The 10,761-nt window shown below is 35.3% G+C and overlaps 2 long non-coding RNA genes across 33 annotated transcripts in view; both read right to left on the reverse strand.

Annotated features, from left to right (window-relative positions):
- Positions 1–10,761, reverse strand: part of LOC147514035 (uncharacterized) — a 35,424-nt gene that overhangs the window by 7,775 nt on the left and 16,888 nt on the right. The window lies entirely within an intron of this gene.
- LOC147514036 (uncharacterized) lies at positions 1,476–8,721 on the reverse strand. 3 transcript variants are annotated; one of them, XR_015215865.1, is made up of 5 exons: positions 8,550–8,721; positions 7,951–8,187; positions 7,582–7,839; positions 2,261–2,355; positions 2,019–2,140 (listed from the first exon to the last, which is right to left on the reverse strand). It is a non-coding gene; the product is annotated as an uncharacterized LOC147514036 (long non-coding RNA). The 3 variants fall into 3 exon arrangements; XR_015215862.1 differs by lacking the exons at positions 2,019–2,140; positions 2,261–2,355 and adding an exon at positions 1,476–2,012; XR_015215864.1 differs by lacking the exon at positions 2,019–2,140 and having other exon boundaries at positions 2,162–2,355.

Genomic DNA, 10,761 nt, shown 5'->3' on the forward strand with positions numbered 1-10,761 from the left:
TAAAATTATTATTTTTAGTTATATAACTGATATAAAAGTTGGTTTAAGACGACTATAACACTTGTCATCGATATTTTTGTCCTCTCATAAGAAGTAATGGTCCTAAATTCAATAATAATATTTGAAAGTTATCTAAAAATTTTAAATACATTCTCATACATTATATGTATGCGTATATTTTAAATCGAACATATGTATATTATACTATACGTAATGCGTCATATATAGAGTACGTAATGCGTCATATATAGAATAAATACCACATGTACTACAATTGTTAATTAGCATTACACGTATTCGTTATCTAATATATATACATGTAATATATCAAAACGCATTACGTTCATGCATTAGTTAATATAGGCGATTATTAAGTTAATTAATAGTATCGACTATCATTATAGGCGTTTTAAATATTATTATTAATATTTATAATACACATATTTAATGTAATATTATAAAAGATGCATTTAATAACACACATTCACTATTATGCTAAATGTTATATATATTTAGTATAATTTTACACCTAACAAATATAGACTATATATAATACTATATAAATAATAATGTTTGGGTTTGTTTTTATTTAGTGTAATATAATACTAAATTCTATATATCAAAATCAAACTAATCGGTTCGGTTTGGGTTAGGGTACCCATCGGTCTTTTACTATTGGTTCTAACCATTTTTCTTGAAGACCCATTTTAAATGGGTCTAACATTTTAGGACCCAGACCTGCTATAATGGTTCCGGTTCCGGTTCGAGTTCGGGTAATTGGGTACCCATGCACACCCCTAGTTAAGATAGAGTTTTCGCTGCTCTTTATTGCCCTAAAAAAACTGATGTGGCCCTCCAAAAAGATGATGTGGGCCTGGGTTTTAAAGCTCTGCATTGGTGATGCCTTAACCCGTTAGCACCCTCTGTTTTTTTACCGCGACAAAGTATATTTCTGTGTGATCTGAACTCTGACCAAGCTCTTTCACTCAATGCCCAAAATATCGCCGATATATCCGATATATCACCGATATATTTCAGTAAATTGGTACACCGATATCGATATTTCCGATATATATCTACCGAATATTGAATCCCTTTTTTCTGATATATATCGGAATTTCCGATATGAAACTTTATATCACCGATATAATCGATATATATCGGTTGACTTTTTGACCATTTTTTAATATAAATCCGATATTTTCAATATATTTCTGATATGTTTATGATATTTCCGATATTATATATCCGATATTTTCAATATTTTAAATAGTTTGGACTGGTCACCAAAATAATTATATCCGATATATCTGATATATATCGGTTTTTTAGTACACCGATATATAAACCAATATCGAAATTTTGGGCCTTGCTTTCACTACTTCTCAATTCTCATCTTCCAATTTGCAGGCTCACCATACAGCAGTTAACACGGAACTTATGGGAAAGCGTTTGTATTTGTTCAACTCTTCTAATAAATTCTAAAAAATCGTAAAAGATTTATTACGAACATCCCCTCGCCTCTACCAACCTCTTCTCCGATATGGCTTTGCTTTAGTTATATTTGCTTACTTTACCATGATGACAACTATATACTAGAATTTTCACCTGCTACTGCAGTCGCTCCACACGCACCAAGTTAAACCCTTCGACCTAAGTACCTAACAATGTCAGGGCAAAACCAAATTTGGCCCTTTTTCATATATAGTAGATATTTCTTCAAGTTATTGGAACCCTTTTGTGTCGCCAACAGTATGTAACTTACTTCCAACCAGAACTTCATCCACAAAAATGATATATACATAATGGGACTGCTCCCAGAAATAGCTCTTCACTCCAAGGATCGGATCAAGATGAGAGCTCAGGATTCTCTTTCTATCAAGACATTTTGTGCACTGTTTCATCTCTCTTGGAGGTGTCAACTGATTCCAAAAGCATTTCCTTTGTCCGATCCTTCTTCCCCAAAACCATTATGCTGCCTTGGTGCTTACTGCAGAGCATCAGCTGCACTCCTGCAACAACCATAGTTTGGCCTCTCAAAAAACTTAGAACAAATTATCTAATAATACATGTAGCTCACTGCATCAAAAGAGTTTCGAGGCATTGAGCAGAACAACCACGCAGGCCCACTCAATAAAACCTAGATGAGAGAACTTCCATATTAATTTAATAAGAGGAAATTATAGGAGAACCTAGAGCAAGAAAATCAGATTCACAAGTTATAATGGGCGTAGTGAGTGCATATTAAGGTTAAACATACCAGATTCAATGTGTCCAACAAGCAGTTGTACATAGAAGATTAAACGATCGCTGATGCCCCTAGGCCACATCATTCATATTCCCATCATTCATATTCTTGGGTCGGAAATAAAATGGTAAAAATACAGACGAGTCACTTGTTTAGTTCTTCAGATAGATGGAAGGTCATCTTAGAATATATTTTTCTCATTACTCAAAACAATCTTGATTACACCTTTATATAGCTGACATGAGTTAGTTAGTTACAACAGAATGTTCTAGAACTATCTTTGATGAGCTGGCTCTTTGTCTGAAGCTTCATTCTTTTGCTCAATTCCCTCCCTCAAGCTGAAGGGATTAGAAATCACTGAAAGCTTGCTGGTAAGAAAATGAAATCGTTGAGAAGATAGAGCTTTAGTAAGGACATCGGCAATCTGATCCTTGGTGTTGAGATACTGAACATCAAGAAGTTTACTAGTGACCAATTCTCTGACATAATGATAGTCAATTTCCACATGTTTTGTTCTCGTGAAATACAGGATTGTGAGCTAAAGAAATTGCACTAATGTTATCACAGTGAACCAATGGAGCTGAAGGTAGAAAATCCTGAGATCCTTTAGAAGTACACATATCCAATAGATCTCACCAGCAGTTTGAGCGAGAGCACGATATTCTGCTTCAGTTGGCGATCGAGCAACAGTCTTTTGTTTCTTAGCAGACCAAGATAAAGGATTATGCCCAATGTAAATACAGAACCCCAATTGACCTTACATCCATTGGACAACCTGCCCAATCTGCATCACTATATGCTTGTATTCTGAGATTGCTCTTTGTAAACCATATGCCATGATGTATAGTCCCTTTTAAGTACCGAGAATTCTTTTACTGCTGATAAATGAGGAGCTCTTGGGCTTTGCATAAACCCGACAAACCATATTAACTGCAAATGAAATGTCGGTCTGCACCATGTTAAATATTGTAAACCACCTACAAGTGATCGTATTCCATGGGATCGGGTAGAAGTTCTCAGTGTGATTGTCAAGTTTGCAATTGGTTGCAAGAGGAGTAGCAATAGGCTTAGCATCTAACATCTTTGCTTTTGTCAACAAATCAAAGGTATACTTTGTTTGAGATAGAAACAATCTGTAGAGTTTCTTTTAGCCTCTAGACCCAAAAAAATAATGAAGGGAGCCAAGATCTTTCAATGCAAAACAATTGCCGAAACATGAGAAATAATCTTTTGATATACACTTGCAGAACTGCCAATGTCGAGAATGTCATCAACATATACGAGAATATAAGTAATGGATCTTTGAGTCTTTCTTGATGAATAAGGAGTGATCGGCATGTGAGGTAGAGAATCCAAGAGATAACAAATGAAATAACTCTTCATACCAAGCCCTCCGGGGCTTGTTTTAAACTCATATAAAGATTTCAACAATTTGCAAACATGAGCAGGGTCTAGTAGGATCAACAAAACCTTTTGGTGAGTCATGAACACATCCTCCTTGAGATGACCATGCAAAAAGGCATTTGAGACATCTAATTGCTTGATATCCCAATTATAGTAAACTGCTAGAGATATAATAAGTCCGATAGTTGGAGGTTTTGTAAACGGGCTAAAGGTTTCATCATAATCAAAACCATGTTTTTGATGAAAGCCTTTAGCTACCAGCCTCATTATACTTATCAAGGGAGCCATCTGCTTTACGTTTTGGTCGAAAAACCCACTTGTTATCAACAAGATTTTGTGAAGGAGAAGAAGGTACAAGAATCCAAGTACCATTTTTTATTAGAGCATTAAATTCAAAGACCATTCTTTGCTCTCCGGTTTGGATCTTTGTCGAAGTGAAAAAGTAGGTGTACTAGGCAGAGAAGAAAGAGTAGTTTGAAGAGCATGAGGAATAGGATGTTTAGTGGTGAGGAGATATTTTTGGTTTGAAAATGCCATTTTGGCTCTTGTGGTCATAGAATGAGTTGAAGAAGAAGTGTCTACAGGTAGTCACGATGGGTGATAAAAAGTAATAACTTCATAGAATCGAGAAGATGGTGGAGTAGAAGTATGAGAAGAAGAAGGGAAAACGATATCATTGCAAAAGGATGAAAGAAGAAATTCAGGGAGACATTGAATTTGAATGTAGAGTTGTGTTTTTGAATGGAAATTCAGACTCATTGAATACAACATGCCTAGATATGTAGATCGACCAGTTTGTATATCCATGCACTTGTAACCTTTGTGATTTAAACTATAACCAAGAAAAAAATAAGATTTAGACCTTAAATCAAGCTTATTAGTTGTATAAGGTCTTAACCAAAGAAAACATGTGCATCCATAAGCTTTGAGATTGGAATAATTAGGTTGGACATGAAACAACTTTTCAAGAGGAGAAATATTGTGAAGTGAAACTGAAGGAAGTCGATTAATGAGATAAACAGGGTAGAAAAATGTCACACCAATATTTAGGTGGCATCCAAGACGAGAAATGAGGGTTACGGCCATATCTAATATATGCGGGTGCTTTAAGCTCTACAATACCATTTTGTTCCCAAGGTATGAGGGCAAGTGAATTGATGACCGATACCATGGGAGATAAGAAAATTTTTAAATTGAGTCTTGATGAACTCACCACCATTGTCGATTCGACACATTGTATTTTACCACCAAAAGATTCTCAACTAGAGACTTGAAAGATTGAAACACAGAGCAAAAAATCAGATTTATTACAAAGAGGAAATATCCAACAATATCTAGAATGATCATCCACAATACTTGCATAATATCTAAAACCATTAATTGAAACAATGGGAGATGGACCCCAAAGATCAATATCAGAATTGTAAAGGTTTTACTGATTTTACAAAATGAAGAACCAAAAGTAAGTTTAGTGCTTTTGCCCATGGCACAATCGACACACAAATTAAATTGTTTTGAACCTTGAAGATCAATCTTGTTGGTTTGAAGAAGTTTGTGAATAAGCTGCAGCCGGATGGATGCCCAAGTCTTACGTGCCAAGTTGCAGCAGGGAGCTTTATTGGTGATGGCGAGGAAGGAAATAGGACTTTACTTGACGAAGTGGAGATGAATGGGATCTGAGACCATGCTCAGTTGGACCTTTGAAAAGAGTCCTCCATGTTGCAATGTCCTTTACATAGAAAGCATTTGGAGCAAATATGAGTACCACGGTTATTATCATTGACAAATCGATGGACACTAAGAAGATTGTGTTGTATTTGGGGAACATGTAAAATGTCTTTCATATGAAAGTTATGCAAGGAATTATGTGGTTTAACAGGCCTTGAGCCGCGATTATGAAGAATGGACAAACCTTGGCCATTTCCTACAAGGACTTTGTCGACTCCTTTGTAGTCTTTTATGGAGAGATTGGAAAGATCATTAGTGAGATGATTTGAAGCTCTGTATCGACATACCGGTAGGGATTCCTTTGATGAACTAGGACCCGGGATAATTGTTAGATCCATTGTAGTAGAAGGAGAGCCCGGCATATTGTGAAGTAGAACCATCGTCTTGTGAACCGAGAACCATGATATTGAGAACCATGAGGCTGAGGTATAGCATCATTGATATTGGCAAGCATAGCTAGTTTAGTAGGTGGAATTAATTCCTACATAGGAGTGGTTCATGCGATTGTGACAATCAATTGCCAAGTGGCCAAATTTAGTACTGAATCGACATTGAGGGCGACCTTGTGAGACATTATTGTAACCATTAGAGGTCTTTGCCATTGTTGTAGCTAAATCCATTTCCTCTTGTTGTTACTATTAGTGAAATTATTTCCTCTGCCTCTATAGTTTCCTCTGGCATTGCCTCTATAAAAACCTCGACCGGTTCCTCTGTTCTTCTGGAAATTATTGAACCCTCTTCCTCTGCCAAAACTATTTGATTGATTTTGATTTTGATTAAAAGCCCAAAAAGCTTTACCTTGGATCGACTTGAATATTGCCTCTAAGATCTTGTATTGAAAGTTCCTCACTAATAAGACTATGCAATTCATCAACTTATCTTTGGATCATTGTTAGACCTAGTCCTTATGGAAGTAGCAAAAAAGCAACATACTCCTCTGAAGACCTCTCGATGTATGAAAAACCATATCGACGCCTCGAAACTTGTTCACGAGATCGACAAGGCTATCGACAAGAAATTTAAGCTTAGCGCCATAGTAAGATTCCCTTTCTTTAAAGATTGAAGTTGTGCCTTGAGTTGATTAATATGAGACCTTGAAAGAGTAGATAGCCTCTTTTCGGTTGTAACCACAATTGCCTTGATGAAGTGACACCAACAACATAAGGAAGTATTTCATTTGGCGAGTAAATCGGATCATTAACATCTGATCTCTTTTTGAGCCATGTAGTGAAATTAGGATTGATCTTGTTTGTGGGATTTCCACATTCATCAATAATAAAAAGCGAGAAGGGCAAATATCATATCTATATGTCCTAATAAATCGAACCCGATGAAAACCGCATGATGATAAGCCGCTTTTCCATAGTAAGTAATTCTCCTATTAAGCTTGAGTGACTAGATTTGTAATGTTAGAAAAAGAATATGATGTATTACCGGTGGAACGCCATTGGAATAGAAGTTAAGCTGAATTCAAACCTTGATCATCGATTGTTGAATGACTACGATCTTGATATAGAAATTGATTTCTCTGATCTGGAATTTGTTGATCTTGAATTGGATCACTTTGATCATTTGATTGACGATTAAGTTCATGTTGAGCTATTTGATCCATTGTTTGTTGAATAAGCACCGCATCAGTATAAGAAGAAGGTTGTTGATTTTGATTGGTTCGAACCATTTTTCTTGATGATTTCTTGATATTGAGACATAGAAACACAGAAACTATAAGAGGAGGTGAATCTCGATGACGATGAATCTAAATGAAGACGAATGATTGAATGATTACTTAAAATTGACTGAAGAAATCAATTTGAGACAAAGCTTCAAATTAGCTTTAATGGTGGATCAAATCGCACTGGGCGTAATGGCTCTGATACCATCTTAGAATATATTTTTCTCATTACTCAAAACAATCTTGATTACACCTTTATATAGCTGACATGAGTTAGTTAGTTACAACAGAATGTTCTAGAACTATCTTTGATGAGCTGGCTCTTTGTCTGAAGCTTCATTCTTTTGCTCAATTGGTCAGTGGCTCAAAAAATTAACTAGTGGATCTCATTTACAGACAATATATGACTATATGTGCTAGGTTTAAAGTCAGATCTCCTGATCTGAGCAGTTAAAAATGTTACCAATGAAGAGTTGCATACACACAAGTACTCGAGAAGAAGCATTGTAAATAAGAGTTTGTTCCATACCTCTTATGCTGTGCATGCATCTGTGTGGTCCAATGCAAAGAGAGAAGTAAACAACACCGAAAACCGTGATTTATCTTCCCCAAAGAGCACCACCAACTGGATACATGCTGCTTGCACTGGCACTTGTGGCCACAATGAGAGAGACGACATCAGATGTGTTGCCAGCGCAAACAATCAAATGATGTAAACAGTTTAACTTTTCACCGTTCCAACAGACAGTGCCTAACAAGCTCACCAAATGCTTCAATAACGTCGACTCTAGAAACGACCATGTTAGTAACTTAATAGGATAGGTGAGTAGTCAATATGTGGGATACATATAAATAGTCAGGCCTTAAATAAAAATTAATTTATATAAAAATATCTTACTTTCCCGCAGTGTCGTGAGTAGTTCTTGAGCTATTTCCAGCCTTCAGAGCCCATAGAGCAGGGTGCATGCATGTCCCCTAACATAAAAAAAGATCAGCCCTTTAGAAGCCCAGTCTGCTGTTGTTGATACCCTACCCAAGGTTGCATTTTCTGTAAAGTCTCGTCAGCGGTTCTTAAAGAGTTACTTGTAGCCATCCCTGGTACAGGATGTTGTTGTTCTTCGTCCGTCTTCATACCCTGAAGCCATTAACCAGAATGAAATCATGATCAAAGACTACTTCGTAAGATGATAAGCACACTTGACGTAAGATACTATTACCATTTTTATGGAGAGAAGAATGAAAAACCTGGTTTGTTACAAGTACGGGTCATTAAGGATATCTACACTAGTAGTAGATGCAATACCATCATCAGAAGCTTTAAATTTGAGTATTGAAAAGCAAGGTTGGATAATAAATTTGTAAACATATTATGACATAGTTGACACTTGACAATACCCAAAATTCTGGTCTTGAACATCGGTAGTGTTGCAGTTTTCATATTTTAGCTAGTTCACACTCTGCATATATAAAGTAAACTGAAAAATAGGACAATAATACCTCCATTGCAGGGTAAACTGAAAAATACAAGTTGTACGAAACGGTTTAATAAGAACCATCAATTTGCGACTCGATCTTTTTAGTGAACATTGATCAAGTTCATGGAAATTTGTGACTCAATCTCATTTAATTTTGGCCCGGAAATTTTAGCCAATACTAAGATTTGCTCTACTATTAGAATCTAATTAATAGCAACCCTTACCAAGGATAACTAATCACACAAACACACATTTAATAAGGTTATAGAATCTTCACCCAAAAAAAATACAGTTATAGACTTATAGCATCACAAACCTTTTACTTGCACTAAAATGATTACAAATATAGTATCAGATATATGCCCTTTTGTCTCGATTGAAAATCTATATGTTACATAACCATTCAAGATTTTCTAGCACTACTTTTATATGTGGAAATCATATAGTGTTTGATTTGATCCGAAATCAACCTTTAGTTGGAATGACTTCTAAATTTGACAGGCCTTAAGAGCTTGGGAAGAAGTGATCCTTTCAATGAAGATCAGCAAGAACATAGATAAGAAGTGAACCTTTCTATTAATATCAGCAGGAGTAGAAAACCAATGATTTATAAACCATCGAAAAAAAGAGTATATATATAGCTTACGTTGTACAACTAATACGAAAAAACTTGTAACTTTTGTTTCCGTTCTCAAAATTGTTTCAATCGAATATAGGATCAAAAACCAAAAAATATCATTTGTTTTGGATATTTCTTGATATATTGATATATTATTTTTATTTGAAATATAATGAAATATTATATAAAATTATTATATACAAAAATATCTCCCAAATATAGGAAAATATTCCAAATATCAAATGTAAAATCGGCTTTAAATATCAGAGAGAGATATATATCTCTTAACATATAGATATTAGATATGCCCACAAAAATGAATTTATCATTTAATATAATAGGATATGTGATAGTAGTACAACTAATAGTTGTAACTTTTGTTTCCGTTCTCAAAATTGTTTCAATCGAATAGGGAAACAACCAAAAAAGTACCATTTGTTTTGAACTTCTAATTGTTCTTTTAAGTGATCCATGTGGCAGAACCAAAGTATTGAGAAAGTGCCACATAGGAATTTCCAATTCCACCTCAGATGTAATCGGCTTTAATATAGAGAGAGATGCTAGAGAGAGGATAGAGAATGCCCACATAAAATGTTTTATCATTTAATATAATAGAGAGATGTGATAGTAGATAGCAGTGTAGGTGCTGACTAGCAAAGTCGGTAAAACTTTTGGGTGATGATACTCAGAGGTTTGGGGCTTGAACCCCGCTAGCATAAAAGAGTTACTGATCTCATTTAAAACATGCTTGCCAATAAAAATAAAAAAATAATAGATAGTAGCCAAAATATCTAAAAGATCTCATGTGTATGCCAGGGCCGTGTTCAAAATTTGGTACAACACTCCCTAAATGGCACCCTAAGACATTATTAAAGGGCCGCGGTATTGACACCCCCATAAATGGGACTAGCACCCCTTTGACCAATTCAAAGATACTAGCACCCCTCCATTAATCACACAAAAAATACTGACGGCAAGCAATTGCCGTGAAAACGCACAATCCATGATAACGGGTTGCCGTGAGATCTCATATCCCATGGAAAGTGGTTGTCTTGGGTCCTTTTTTCTTTTAATTTTATTTTAATAGCCACCATAAAAAAAAAAAAAATTTGCCGCGAGATGATTGTGTTTACTAAAATAGAGTCTTTGTTTATGTTAATTATCAAAACTCTTCTTCATTAATTTGATTACAAAATTTTCTTATAGCATATGAAAATATTTGTCGCGAGATAGCAAAATTATGGTTCGACTGTACATTTTTTTTGTCATGATTTTGGTGTTGTTCTTGGAGTGTATAAAGAAACTTTAAAGAAAAAAAAATAAGGTATTCATATGTCGTGTGTGTTCAATACGCAAAATTTGAAGTAAAAAAAAAAAACAAAAAAACACAAAAAAAATATGTCGCGGCAACTGCCTGCCGTGGGATATAGGATCTCACGGCAACCCGATGTCGTGGATTATGCGATCTCGCAGCAATTGTCTACTGTGAGATATGAGATCTCGCGGCAACCCGATACGGTTGAACTATGGGCATATGGGGTGTAAAAGGACATATAAATAACAACCATTATTATTTTAGTTTTGACAAAGGTTGCTAGTCCCATATTTATTCAAG

The sequence above is a fragment of the Coptis chinensis genome, chromosome 3 (genome assembly GCF_015680905.1).
Source record: "Coptis chinensis isolate HL-2020 chromosome 3, ASM1568090v1, whole genome shotgun sequence".
Taxonomy (NCBI): domain Eukaryota; kingdom Viridiplantae; phylum Streptophyta; class Magnoliopsida; order Ranunculales; family Ranunculaceae; genus Coptis; species Coptis chinensis.